We start from the raw sequence: 15,831 nt of genomic DNA, 5'->3' as shown, positions 1-15,831 counted from the left end.
CTCATCACTCAAACCCAAACATTGTGTTATAATTTAAAGTCCCTGCAAAACATTTCTACTTGGTATAATACCAAGGGAATATCATGTCTTCTGGTATCTCTTCACAAAAACCACCACAAACAAACAAACACAAAACAACAACAACAAAACCCAAACCCAAAAGAACAAATCCAACAGCTTATGAATAAACCACAATTTTTTCTTAAATGTTGTGCTTGCAAGGGGGGACTGTAATTACTGCTTCACAGGTGTCATGTAATACAGGCTAGTTTGGGCAGCTTTAACCTGTCTTCCACAGTTTGCCTAAAACCCAGATCCCTCATTTGCCTAAAACTTACTAATTATTAACTGCTAAAGAAGGCAGGTTTTAAAATATGTTTATCTGATCTATACTAAAAGGATGTTTTGCTGGAGTAACCATTACAGCCAAAGCATCCAGCAAAGCATCCCTTGTGTGGATGTAATTCAGGAGCAGCAGAACCACTGCATTTGGCAACCCTTCTGAAAGTCACCCTGTAACTGCGTAATAGGTTCATTGGGGTAATTTTATTTGTATTAGGAGATTTTCCTGGCCTGGCTCCACTAGCCAGAGATGACACCTTTTGTATCCCTAGCTCATAGTGCTGCAACAGAAGTCTGTAATATAGAGCCCTTCCTAGAGAGAGAATTGTGATTCTCTAGGAGAGGTCCAGACACTCCAGTGCAGACCATTCTCTCCCCTTACACCAGTACAGAAACAGTGCAAGCCAATTAATGTCTTTGGATATGATCCAAATTTACACCTGTGTAAAAGCAGAAAACACTTAGTTCTAAATCCAGTGCTGCTGCAGTGTTTGGTACTTGTGATACAGAATTCTGAACTACTTTCCACTAAGGTTGAGTGATTTGTATATGGATCTAGGTTACATCTTCATTGAAGATGTGGTGGGTTTTTTTGCTTAAATTATCACAGTGTTTAGGATTTTTGCCTCATGTTAATGAAGACAAATTGTTTTGCAGTTGTCATATGATTTGCAAAAAAAAAAAAGAATTAAAGACTACAAGGGAAATTAGCATCAACATTTGTTTTCACTGTCATGATTTATACCAGCTGCAGACCTGACCTCAAAAACCGACACTGTGTAAGTCAAACTGTACAACACAATGCCATTTCTCACACTCCTAAACCCCTTTCTAGCAGTGCTGTATTTCTCTTACTCTCTTGGGAGACTCATCAGTGACAGAGTTTGCGGTAGATATTAGTTTCTTCTGGTTCTGTGGGCTTCCTACTTTTGCCTCATACACACAGTGCTAGCAGGAAAACCAGGCCCTTATATTCATTGGCAGCACTGAAAAAACCACTAAGCCATATGACCTCTCACTTTCCAGACTTGCATGGTAGTTCCCACTTTTTTCAGTTGTCACTGCAGGGAGAGGTGTTTAAATTGTTCTTTCCTTTCCTGGCTAGCAGCCAGCATAATACACAATTTCAGGCAGAGTTGATGCAGAAACAATGCTCTGCTTAAGAGCGTGAAAGCATTTCATGAAAGGAAAATAAAAAACAGAAGGAAATGCCTTATTGCTAATGGCTCAATCCCTTTTGCTTTTTAGCAAATGATATCAATAGCTAAACCCAGGAGTCAGACGTCAGAAAGCAAAGCCAAAACAAACCTGTGAGATTTGCCTTCTGACAGACACACGCACTTCATTCCGCTACACAGTATGCAGAGCACAGCACCAGAACTGATGGCACCATGACCTGAAAAGAGAAGAGAAAAATCCAGAGGGTGAAAGAGAGGGTGTAAGGATAGAGGGGTGAGAGTGGGTGTAGAGGATGTAGAGATACACTTCCTACAACCTGAGCAATTTGCTTTAGCATATGACTGCGTTGCCGTTGACTTACCTGTGCCTGAGTCACAGCAGAGCTTATTTGTTTTTGTCTTTGTTCTGATTTAGTTAGAGCACCACATAAAAGACAATGGGATTTGTGAAAATCTCCTATGGAGATCTACCCATTCAGGAATGTAGAGTCATTCAGTAGGGCCATGCAAATTGTAAGGCTGGGAAAAAGCCTTTAGAAGTAGCTTTCCTGGAAGGCTGGGGGTTTACTTCCTCTGCCTGAGGATGACTTGGCTCACTCACCACTTGCACACTGGAAATATTATTGTTTCTACTGTGCAGCTTTAAGTTACCAGCTAGGTTTTCAACCAGCACTTTTTACTCAAAACACACTTGACATCTCAAACTCATCTCCCAGACACAAAATAATTGGGTATTTCTCTCAAAAATCTCATATGCTGTTAATGGCATCACCAAGCAAGACTAGAATTTGTGGTGAGAAGTAGAAAATTAAGGTAGGAGAGAATCAGAGCTCTGGAACAATATGGCAGGAAAATGACAAACTCTTAAAATTGAATTTGATAAACTTATCAGCTATCCCAACTTTAATTATTGGGAGAAGACAAAATCACCCAAGAGATCCTCTGCAATCCTTTATTTCAGAATTTATAGTTTTGTGGTGATTTTAGCTGCATATTTAAGATTTAGTTGCATATATAATTGAAATATATTAATAATGTCCACTTCTTTATAATAGGCATGTTTTCCTAGTACATCTTGCTCTACCATGAGACAGGCAAGGACACTGGATTCACTCCTAAACGACTTTTAAGGGATAGAGGAAAGGAACGTTTCTTCTCTGTAGGACTCCTGCCAGCAGTTCTGAAAGCTGGAGCTGTTGTCCTCGTGCCTAGCAATACACATATGCAACACCCCTCTATTTCACAGTAAGGACCATATGGTCTGTCTAGCATGAGCTTGAACCACTGCCATTTCATTCTAGCCTGGCTGTTCTGTAACAACAGAAGAATCTAATTTTCAATCCATCCATTTTGTCAGTAGCGTTGTCTTAAACCTATACCAACTCATCACCCAGCTAGAGGCACAGCTGCAGCCAGTGAAGTTTAACTTTGCTCTGCAGCAGCACAGCAAAAAAAAAATGACCTGCCAACACTAATCACTGTGTGCTTTAGGTTAAAATGATTCCTAAAAAGGGATACTAGTGCACCCAATGTAATTAATAGTGAGCCATAAGATGAAATGGTTAACTTGACTCTTCTGATCACTCTCAGAGGCTGAGGATTAAGCATTTTACTGTGTCTGCATGAAACTCTCTGTGAGCAAGAGGTTTTCAGCAATCAGTGAGATGATGTTCTCATGTGTCAGATAGGGGCAAGCAAACAAAATTGGTGCAAGTATTTACCCAAGAAAATCATAAGAGGTTGACCACACTAGATAAAACTGAGATAGGCTGGAAACTTAATCACATTTGTTTATTATTGCAATAAATAAATAAATAACTCATTCAGAGGACATTTATAAAAGAGCAAAATCTGGTCAAACAGACTCTTACTGCTTACAATTTTAAATCTTTTGTGATGCTAATTTAACATATCAGAGCAGCCTTGATGCTATCCCTGTGCAGGGCAAGGAGTTGACTCAATCAGGATCACTAATCACATGAGAAAAAACCACAGCACAACACCGTAGAAAGAAACAGCTGGCAATAATAAATTTAAATTGTTCTTCATAGAGAGAAAAATGGAAACATGTAGTGATAGACCAACATTTTCCTGAATACACACAGTGCTTGGCTTTGAGGAGGGCATTTGAGGATCTCAAAGGAACAGCATGGTTCGACAAATGCTTGCTAATGAATGCAAGAGTTGTAAAAGGAAAACTAAATATAAATATAAAAATGCAACTTCAAATTAGCTGGTTCTACAGCTTGTACTGAAGCAGCATCTTCCCAGCCATAGTGGAAAAAAAAAGAAAAAAACAACCAAAAAAACCCCCAACAAATTAGTTGATGCTGCTATCCTTACTTCATCATGCATTTTTATCATGCAAAGCAGATAGGAAACTGGATATTGCTCTCTTTCTGCAGGATCTGTGCCAGCTAGAAAGCATACTGTAGCCAGAATCTGACAATTAATTTAGAAATTGTTTTTGACCACATAGATTGCAATTACAGAGTGAGGAGCCAGAATATGATGGCTAGAGAAAATGCCCTATCATAGGGGCCCAAAGAATTCAATGTGCTTCATTTATCAAAAAACAAAACCATGAATGATCCAATTACAGTACACACACCCCTCATTGTAAAAAAATAGCTAGTCTCAGAGGGTTGTCTAACTCAGCAGAGAAATGCAGTATAAGAATCAATAGCTAAAAGAGCAAAAAAATAACACAAATTTAGAAATAAAATACGTAACACTTTAGCTGTGACCCATTGCTAAGACTGATTATGAACTGAAGTAGTAAACTTCCTTTTTTAAAATTTAAATGATGGAGTATTTTCACAAAAAACAAGGCATCTCTTGTCTAGCAGAAATTCTGTGAAATGGACTGAGAACAGGCCAGGTGGGAGATCGGACACAGGCACCTTTCTGTGCTTTTTGTGGTCAGCCACACTATGAAATCAGTCATTTCTCAATATTCTTACCACATCACCACACCCCTTACTCTAAATTTATTGCCAAGTTTCCTATGAAAATAAAACCTGGCTTTGTGCTCTACATGGACATGGGTCTGTGTAGTGCCTCTTAGTACTTCTGGAAGCCAGTGGCAAAGTTTAATGAAATTCAACAAAAAGATAGGGGGTTGCTAAATATGAAATGCTTAAATAATTTGTGAAAAGAGACAAAAAAGAGAGGATCACAGATCACACAGAGACTCAATCAGGTTGGAAAAGGCCTCTGAGATCATTGAGTCCAACCTATGAGCAAACACCACCATGTCAAATAGACCATGGCACAGAGTGGACATCCAGTCTTTCCTTAAATACCTCCAGGGAGATATTTACCTCCCTGGTAATACCTCCACCACCTTCCTGTGCATGGGAAAGGCAGTCCATTTCAATGTCTATTCACCCTTTATGTGAAGCAATTCTTCCTAATGTCTAGCCTAAACCTCCCCTGGCATGGCTTAAGTCTATGATAAGGTCACCTCTGAGTCTCCTTTTCTCCAGGCTAAACAACCCCAGCTCTCAGCTGCTCCTCAGCAGACTTGAGATTCATCCCCTTCACCAGCTTTGTTGTCCTTCTCTGGGCTTGTTCCAGCACCTCAATGTCATTCTTGTAGTGAGGATTTCTAAACTGGATGGAGTACTCAAAGTGTGGCCTCACCAGTGCCACCTGTAACGCCACATGGGATTGCTGTGGCCAAAGTGTAGGACCTGGGACTTGCCCTTATTGAACCTTATACGGTTGGTCTCAGCCCATTGATCCAGCCAGTCCAGGTCCCTCTGCAGGGCCTTCCTGCCCTCCAGCAGATCAACACTCCTGCCCAACTTGGTGTTGTCTGCGAATTTACTACAGGTAGACTCAGTTCCCTCACCCAGATCACCAATAAAGATATCAAAGAGTCCAGCCAGTCCTTAACACAGAAGATGTCCTCTCAACCCATGGATCTCTTATTCCCCACAGAGGAATGGAACACAGAATTAGACATTAGAGAATCCACATGGGAGGACACACATTATGCATATACACACTTTGGGAACAAGGTTTCAGTAGCTTTTCTGTTCATGAAGTTGCTTAAGTGAGACGATTACAAAAGCAATTTTATGCTGTGGCTACAGAAAGCATATAGGCCATGTTTATCTCAGAAGTTATCTGGGAGATGTTGCTGTTATGACCTCTTTTGGCTTTAAGATCTATACTATTGTGCTACTTTTTCTTCAAATCCACTATTAGTTGGACTCCTTTACCAATATTAGCCTGAGGAGCTCTCTAAAACATAATAGAGAAAAACATGATGGACAATACAGCTTTTACTTATGAAAATTCCACACTGAGCACGAGACTGCAGGGACTGGTCTTTTTGAAATACCATTACAATTTTCAGATGACTGCAGAAGGGAATTGTAACAACCAATTTGACTATTGACAGCACTTCATTTTTCTGAAAATACAACTGAAAAAGATCCTCTTGCAAGGCTGGGTTTGCAGAGAACAGAGATGTTATATCACTTAATAGAACACTTCCTGCTGTGGCTACACCTAGGAAGCAAACAACTTGCTACCCCACCACCCCAGTCAGAATGGGATTTATTACTTCCAGGAGCAAATACTGTCTCTGTTGCCTCTAGAAAGTATCCAAGTACCTAATTTTAGATGGAATGCATTACTTCTTAGGCCACTAAAGTTTGCAAAGCTCAATCACACATCTGGCTCCAGGAAAGCTTGAAATAAGTACAAGGCCAGGTTGGGAAGCATCAGCTGCAGCCAGTGTGACCCCTTGCAGCAGGGTGTGGAGTAAAGCCATTGTTTGCAGAAATGGTAGCAGCATTTAACCATAGTTGTCATCTACAGGAAGGAAAGTACAATACAAGGAAGGCCATGCTAAGTCCATCCTTAGCAAGCATGGTTTTTTTGCCTGAAGAGATTTCCTCAGACCTTTAACAGGACATGCTTCCCTCAGTTTAATTAGAGACAGTTTCTATCAAAAGATCTGTTTCTGCCTGTTCCGCCAGCAGTGACTAAGGCAGGGTTTAATTGCACGCTAGGAAAGGTGTGCTGCATTGCTCACTTTCTGTTAAGGGAACAAAAATTAAAGCTGCCACATGGAAATGGAACCGAGGCACCTCCATGCAGCAGCTGGCAAGTGAAGAAAGGGCATTCCAATCACCAAGACATCATTTCCGAAATTCAGACAACGATCAAACGTCCTGAGCCAGTTGCACTGACTATCCCGGAGGAAGTAAAGCTTTCTTAGTATTAGGTTAAAACATTATATTAGGTTGTTGCTTCCTTGTATTTGCACACGAAGAAAGAACAAGGACAGTGAAACAGTAACGCAGCTATTTTCCAGTGCATGGCCTTTTCTAACACTGGACACACCCACTCCTATAAACTAGGAGCCAGAGAGAGACATTGTTTCACAGCATGTGCCTCAAGCGCAAAAATCTGGGAACAACTCCCCGAGCAACCTCATTCCGAACAAGGGCTGTTACTACGTGTAACCTCAGTGGCAGGGCCACTGGAGAGACAGAGAGGACAGGGAGCCACGCTTTCTTGCCAGCCTGTACCCGCAAGAACACTAAAATTCTGGCCAACGTATTCTTCATGACACAAAAGAGGAATGCTACAGATCCCTTTCCTCGGGGATAAGAGTTACTAATAAGCACAGCAGCGCCCTCTGTTCTTCAGCAAGACTTGAATCGACACCTATAAAGAAGAAAATTCTTCTGCTCCTGCTAACAGCTATTACTCAGTACAATTCAGACCAGAATAAATTAACACCAGTTAGATGCAATCAGCACTTTGAGCAACAGCTTATGGGCCTACCTTTGCATATGCCTGGCTAGGAACACAAAAAGAGCTTCCTTCTCACAGGGCTATGGTGGCTTGTCACTGCTGTATGACCATATTACTCAGAGGGTGTGGAATTATCAGGGCAATGACCCAAAAGAATGCTGAATATACATTTACAGCATTGGACTTTCACCTACCCTACCTCTGTTGGTTCATCTTTATATGCCATCCCTTAGCACATGTTTTCTGTGTCTAAGAGTCCACAGGGAGCTGCTTATTTTGAAAATACAGTGTAAATGAGGAAACATAATCCATATATATTTTCAAGATATTTTCTGCCAACACTGCTGCTATGTTTGTAGCCAATTTATTTCTGTTGGCCTTTAAGATTTCCCATTATGTGTAGAATTACCTTGGAACAGGAATGTGAAGTTAAAAACACTGATTTAGGTGCAATGCAATCCAAGAGTGTACATCAGGTATAGCACTAAGTCCTGTATATTTATGACCCAGAAAATAATAATAATGTACTTATACAATGCACTGTCTTGCAGAATTCAGAGTTAACTACATATAATAGCATTAACTATTGGTTCTTCAACAAAAATCAGATTTGAGCAGTTCTGTCTGGTTCTCCTTCTTACCTTTTAAGTTTCTGTAGCTATCCTGAATTTGTTTTCAAGAAGAATCTTCTAGGGAAGAAGGGAAGGAAGTTATCTTCTCTATTTCTAGTACTGTCCTAAAGAGGACAGGTATCTTGAAAAGACTCAGGCATAACACACAACTATTTTTCCTTGCCTGACTTGTGCCCTAGACTTACTTTGAAGCCTCAGTGAAAAAATTTTAAAAATCCTCTTCTGCCTTATGTTACGTCTACTACCCCTAAAGGAAGGGCTCTGACCATGAAGCTAGAAGAACATCTGAAACCACTGCTAACAGAGTAATTCAGTCACTATTAGCCATTAGAAAAATAAGAGAAAGTCTTTACCACATAACATTTAAGATGTGTTACACTGAATGATGTGACCTAAATCCTGTTCCATTTAATACAGAATAATTGAACATTCTCTGAAATAGAAATTGGTCTCCTCATGCATAAATAACACTTTCCTACGAGCACTTAATAAATCCCATTTCCTAGAGGTTTTAATCCTTCTTCACTCTCCTGGGAAATCCAGAATACAAAACACTGTCTTACTGTGCAAAGAAGTGTTCTGAACCATGACACAGTATCTTCACAGAGACAAATAAATTAAAGTAGGGGCACCAGGACTTTCCCAGGTTGTGTCTTGTCAAAGGAAACTCCAGCCATCAAACAAGAGTCAAGAGTTCATGATTAATCATGACCAGCTGAAGGTACTTCAGTCTGAAGACTGGGGCTAAAAAGCCAATCCTATGTTCAACCTTGCCTCTTGAAGCCTCCCTACTCAATGTCAGCATCTTCTGGATGGCACTCTGAGGCAGCTGTAACTCAGTACACACCCATGCTGAAACACTAGGTTCCTATAGGCACTCAGAGGTTGGGCTCTGGTGTTCCTACAGCCTTTTCTGAAATCAGCCTTCAGGCACGTCTGGAAGGATTCCACATCACTCAGGACTTGTACAACTAAATTCTATTTCATCCCTAAATTCCACATCTTAGATGCATTCCAAGTGTAAGTTGCTCAGGCTTGCCCACAACAGGAGATTAGGGGGCCAAAAGGGGACAGCAATAAAATGTCATTGGCCACCCCAATCTGTTTATCTTTTTTCTACAATTCTGCAAGCTGTGTGGCAGGAGCTCATTTACTATTTTAATATCTATAAATTACTAATATAATTTGCAAAATTCATCTTGGCACTGTTAATGAGTTCAAAACAAGACTGATGAATGCATGCAAACCAAAAGGATTCAAATTAATGCAAAAATCAACCTAGCCCAAAGCAAACCACTAGTATTCACACACTTAGACACCACTTTGGTAACTGTCAGATACCCTTAGTGAAGTCAGTAGGATAATATGTTTATAAGAGGACTTAAGGTGTGGTTTTAAATCAATTTAATTAAAATAGTACAACAAGTCATTCCCATCTTGTTGGATAGGATTAGAGTTCCAGACTTATGAATTAGCCAGGTATCAGCCTAGCCACTGTGGCTGTACATGGAGGCCTAAGCCTGTGGATAACATCAGGCACAGTGTGATTAAACCCAGGAAAATCTGGCAAGAAATGAATGTTCATTATCTTCTTTTAAAGTAATTCCCTACTAATAATCAAATGTAATAGGTATGGTGCGCCCTCCAATTAATACTAGAATTCTCAATATCAGTTGGTACCCCATCTTGTAATGGTGTTTCATGCAACTTTTACCATACACTGTGATAGAAATTCCCAGATGATTATGTAGATAAGACATTTGTCTTAATTTATAGGAAGGAGCTCACTTGTGCAGGTAGTGCTGATGAAGAAAACCAACTACAAATCTGGGGAATGTGTTGCATGTTCAGCATGTAAGCAGAATCTGCCCCTAGAGATTATACTGAAATCAATGAGCCTTTAGAGAAGGATATTTCCATTGGAAGTTTCCAGCTAAAACATGCATTATTTATAGCAGTGGAACCTTTGCCTGAATATAACATAAGAGTCTTGTGTCAACTCTGCTACAGCCCTTAACCTATGCTGTGCCTGCACTTTGTGGAGATACTGCTCTATGAAAGGTCTTTCATGACAGCAAAGTAGGAAGGACAGGGAATGCAAGGATCAGTTTGTTCAAGAGGAAGCACAGTTAACACCTTAAGACCTAGCTCAGAGTCCCTTCATACTCACAGAAATTGACATTCAAAGAACCACACACATCCCTGTTTGCTGGATTACACAGAGAGAAAATAAAGCATTCAGATATTCCTTGCAAAATTTGGCTTGGAGTCGGAAGCAGACCTGGAAGATTTCTACTATACCCTGCAGCTGGACTAGAAAATAATTGCTTACTGGTCAAGGTACATTTAAAGTATTTTATATTATTCAATGATAGTTACACATGAAAGCCACATCAGACTTTCACTACTAGCTGTTCCCGAAATACCAAAGTGTGTGAACTTCTGATAAAAGGCTGCTGTTCCAAGATGTCTTAAAAAGCAAACCAGAAATATGTCAAAATTATTAATTTCTGCACCTAAATTTTCTTCCTTTCTAGAATGCAAATAAATAATTCTGATACGCCTGTCATATTCATATTGAATGATCACTTACAAGGACATACCAAAATCCTTCCCTTTACTTCAGAATAACTATGCTGTCTGGGGTTGGGATAAAGAACAGATTAGAATTTGGTTCTATAAATTATACCCTGTACATACAAGACCTGTTATCATCAGTCAGTTTTTTCAGTAAACTAATTAATGCTGAATATTTCTGCCTACTTATAATAGGGTAATAAACACACACACAAAAAAAAGAAATAGAGCATTTATTTTACATTCAAGGTCCCCTTTCTAATTAACTTATCAAGCTTACTATACAGCCTACTTGAATGACAGTGGGGAAAAAATGGGAAAAAAACTTCCAGCATATTAAAAATTCTAGTGGGCATGCAACTGCAGCATGTTACACCTGCAGCTCTGCTACTCCAAGCTTAATCTTGCCTGTTCTCAAATGCTAAGATTAAGCTTGGTGCTTATGTGAAAGATGCAAAAACAGGGCAGAATGCTGCCAGAAGTAATCTCTAGTCATTACTAGTAATTTAGTAAGTGGTATGGACCATTCTTCACAACATTACTGAATAAATTCCCTAGAAAAGCAAATTGCTTACAACACAATTGTCAAGGTGACACCAAAATGAAAGCTCAGTTCACTTACTAACTATTACAAGTCTCTTCATGCTTTTTGCAAGATTGGGACTGTTGATCTGAGTTTTGGCTGAATTCCAATTTGTTTAATTAAAATCCACATACCAACATCTCCCTCGCATCCCTTTGCTGCTGCTAAATGCTATTAAACAACCAACATGTTACATCAGTGTCCTCTGGGCCCAACACCAGCAATGATCAAAACATTTCCCCAAAGCAGTCAGTGAAAGAACAAAGCACTGCTGTTGTCATAAATGAGTACTTAACACTCAAGCAATTTCAAGTTAAAGAACCATCAGACTGTTATGCAAACAAGTTAATACAATTCACATGGCAGCATTTTAAGGAAAGAAAACATTTCCCATTAGTAATACTGTATGTACTCAGTTGCAAATGTCCAGCTACTATTCTTCCAGAAGAAGGGGGACAAAGTGTTTAAGTTTTGTATGTATCTCCAACCTTTTCTGTGCCAAATGTACAACAAGAAGATGAGACTGGGGATGCTTATCAGTTTCTTATACGATTAGAATTTTCTTCTCTTAAAATTTTTTTTCTTTAATTCTTTCATAGATTCTACTCACAAATTGCCAGTAACTTCTCTCCACATAACTCTTTAACTAATATTTTCCTGTAAATCAAGAAGTCTACCATTTACCTGAAGGGAAACTTTTATCCTGTTGTAGTAGTATATTCTTCTCAATTATGTTTCAGAGAACAGTGCTTCTGTCTGGTAGAGAGTTATGATACTAGTTTTTTTTATCCCCATAGGATTTTCAAACCATAGTCAAATAATAAATGTAGAGTCTTAGACTAAAATAATTTTAAAGAGCAATTTCTATTTGGCTAAATAAGATTCAGGTATACTTAGCCACTTAATTTTTAAGTCAAGTTTATTTGATATAATATTTTAATAGTTTATATTTTTATTTCAACATTTAGTAAGCATATGATAATATACTCATTTTGTTATAAAAAGTAACCATGAAATTTAGTGAATTTTGTTTACTCCATTGAATGCTACAGCATCAGTATATTTTCTTGAATCATTTATTGTTTTATTAAGACTGTATTAAAAGACGGTATTAAAAAAAAGATGAAAAGAAGAAACCACTTGTAAGGGTCACTGTCAGCTTTGGCACATTTCAACTGATCCTGTCTTGAAATGTCAAACTCTTCATTTGTAAGCAAGCAGAATGTATCAGCAAGAGGTAACCAGAACAGAAATCAACACATTCACCTTTTGGACAGGACAAATCCCCAGAATTCTCTCAGCACATTGGAGTTGCCACCTGTACCATACCCCATGCAAAGCGTTTTGGAAAGACCACTCTTAGTGTTTTTAATTGCCACATAAGAACCATTTCTTCTCTCCTTATAACCCCTGGCTTTCAGCACGAAAGCCTGACAATGCCAACAACTTCTTTCTTTGCTGGAATGCCTAGGGGGAAGTTTAAGAACCTAATGTTCCACTAGGAGTGGTTTGAGGGTAAAGATGGCCTGGGAACAGGTTAATGAGATTCCTGAACTCGTGATATTTCTTAGTGTATTTTCAGAGAAGTTGTTCATCAGGGGAAGAAGAGCAGCAAAAACTACTGCCAGACGCCTCATCACCAGTGTGATGTCAGCTTATGTGAAGGTCCAAGCTCTTTGAATGTTGTGATAAAACAGAAATATCTCAGTGATGACGACCACCAGCAGCAGTGAGTGAGGACTTCACAAACGCAGGCTGTCAGTCTCAAGCTGTAGTGCTCACACATCCAAAACAGCCAAACAGTGGGTCAGGGCCTGAGCCATCCCTAGCAAGATCTCCTGGCTCTGCCCAGCAGCAGAGCTAGCCCAAAGCAGCTCTCCTGAGCAATTTCACAGCAGCTTAGCTGTATTCCCAAGTGAGGGATTCTAGACCTAAAGTGCCTCTCCTTTTACACAAGCAAGATGATGCCTTTCACCTTTTTTTTTTCCTACTACTGCAATAAATTAGTGGCATTTGCACCATGTTTTCAGCAGTATTTCTGCTTCAGTTGTGCAGCTGTGGATGTATCTATTCTTTTAAAATAAAACCTCCACAGAGACAATAAAAAAATCCAAACTCCTACAAACAGAAGTGTCCCAATTTACTTTTCCATCTTAATAGGACCTGTATGCATTTAGATCCTTTGTATACAATTGCTCCAGCATGCAACCACCTGCACATTTGTGTGTGCAGATAATTCCAGCTCAATGCTCTGAACTTGCATTTGTCATTTATTCTACCTATTTTGCATTATGACAGAAGGAAATACCTCAGAATAAAGAACTTAACCATAACACAAATACTGTCAAGGATTCATTCTGTATTAAAATGTGAGATTTGCCACACATTTACTATGGGTCAAAATCCTACCCTGAGACAGTGTAAGTATCATCTGATACTAATCAAAACCTCCATTCTTTCATATTCAGGAATAACAAATCTAGAACATAAACCTTTGGGTTCTGGCACTTTCCTCATTCAAGACCAGCCAGGAATACAGCTGTACACATGCTACAAGAGAATCCAGTCTGTGACTTGTGGGTTAGTCTCAGCACTTGTGACCTAACATCAAACAGCGAGACTCCCAAACTTAGCAATTTGCAATATAAATTTCTCTGAATTTAAGGTTTCCATTCAACAAATATTGAGGATCCATTTATTTTGGCAGCACTCTGGAGACTACAAGGTAAGATACTGAAACAATCACCTACAGGAGGATTCATCCCACATACTGTTAGAAAAGTGGTGTATTAGATACTGGTGTATCTTCTAGATTTTCCCTGCAAAGTTAACTGTAGGCAGGCAGTAAGAAATCCTAACAGGTGAATTAGCTCACACATTTAAGTGATGTTTCATATGAAATTATGATGTCTTGTAGGAATGTCCATCATTCTCCAGGAGTATAGACGGGGACCCACAGAGAGAGTAGATTAAACAATTAAGTTGGCTAAACTTAATTTTTAGACCGATGTATACACCATACTAGTTTAAAAACCTCATGGCTTGTGATGCCAGTATTTATGGGTTTCTCTGTTTGGGGTACTAGTACTTGGGTGGTGGTGCTATTACATGAATACAAACCACAAAAACCCCTAGACTTTCTTACAAGTATGCTTAATAGGAAAGCATATTTCCTTTTCCTTCACACCTAACAAAAAATTTAATTGGTTGATCTAGCAAACAAAACAATCCATTTTCACGCTAAGATTTATACAAAAGATGAAATGTTTTCCCATACATTATTGTTAAAGCAGCACAGAATCCTCTCCATCTCTACTATCACCAGAAACACACAATTTTCAGGAAATCTTCTTGCAGTCTTTGACAATAAAACTACAAAAAATGAGAACCTGTCAGATTCTGTGCCATCAGAAGCAGTCATCTGCCTCTAAGTATTTGCCACTAAGTATGGCAAATATCTCAAGCAAATTTATGTCCCATCTTCTACACAGCTCTAAGCTCTTGATAAGACAAAAGCCTTAAACTAAAAGACTGCTGTGAACAGCCCAGTTACATACTCACGCACATATGTCCAAGTATCAACACATGTAGATATGCACTCTTTCCTGAGTGTCAATAAACAATTTATATTTATTCATTACCTATATGAGAATAATATATGGGTTTATAGATTACACTTTTCAGCATATTTCATCACTGCAGTTATGCCATCCTTAATCTTGCTTACACTCAGATCTGTGTGTTATTTCTGCTCTTTACACCTCACTTTTGAACACAGCCCACTGAATCAGTCAATGGATTCTGTGTGGGTGCAAAGTGTATGCTTGGGGACTGGGTGGAGTTTGTCTAGATTTTTCTTTTTTCTTTCTTTTTTTTTTCTTCTTCAATATTCTTAAATTTTATTGTATTTTTGATACTATTTCAGAAGTAGAGGGTGTTACATTCTCTTGTGCTTAAAAATCTTAAGACCAACACAGACCTGAAATAATCTACTTAAGAAAAAAACGATCCCAATACAACAAAACCCCAGCCTTAACTCTATTTACCCAATTCAGGCAAAGTCTTTCACAAGTGGCAATTCCAAACATCCCAACTATTTAGGTCAGGAACATTATGCAGATAGGAAAGAAACATTTTTTAAGTACAGATTTCACATACAACAAAAGAGTACTTTTAGACAGTGTTATTGTTTACTTTAATGAACACTAGTTAAGTTATTCACTTCCTGATCTCAAAGACTGTCATTATAAGTTTTTGACTTAAGAAAGAAAAATTCTGTTCATTTCCAATGGAACCAGTTTCACAGCAGACGTGGAGCATGCAAGTGTTTATAGTATCATGATGGCTAACATGCACCTAACAGGGCAAAACAGGCTGGTGGAAGGAGGCACATTGATAATTTGCAAGCAGCAAAATAGTTGGTTCCTGTAAGAAGGACCAATTTATTACAAGTAAATGAAAAAATATATGCTTCCAAAGTAATACTGCAAAAAGAGACAAAATATCATGACAGATATTACAAAATTACTTACTTGTAAAAGGAATTTTAGTAGCACAGGACTTAAAGAATACAGCTCCCTGTCATTAAGTTGTATCCAATTACTAAGGAAATCGTTGTAACAAGGTCACTAAGTTATCATTCCATTATATGAATTTCATTCATTTTTTGTTACAACATTTGGATAATGTTTACAATTCTGCATTTTTGCACACCTGCCACAAAAGTTAGGAAAAAGTGTTT

The sequence above is a fragment of the Vidua macroura genome, chromosome 1 (genome assembly GCF_024509145.1).
Source record: "Vidua macroura isolate BioBank_ID:100142 chromosome 1, ASM2450914v1, whole genome shotgun sequence".
NCBI lineage: Eukaryota > Metazoa > Chordata > Aves > Passeriformes > Viduidae > Vidua > Vidua macroura.
This window is presented reverse-complemented; position numbering follows the sequence as displayed.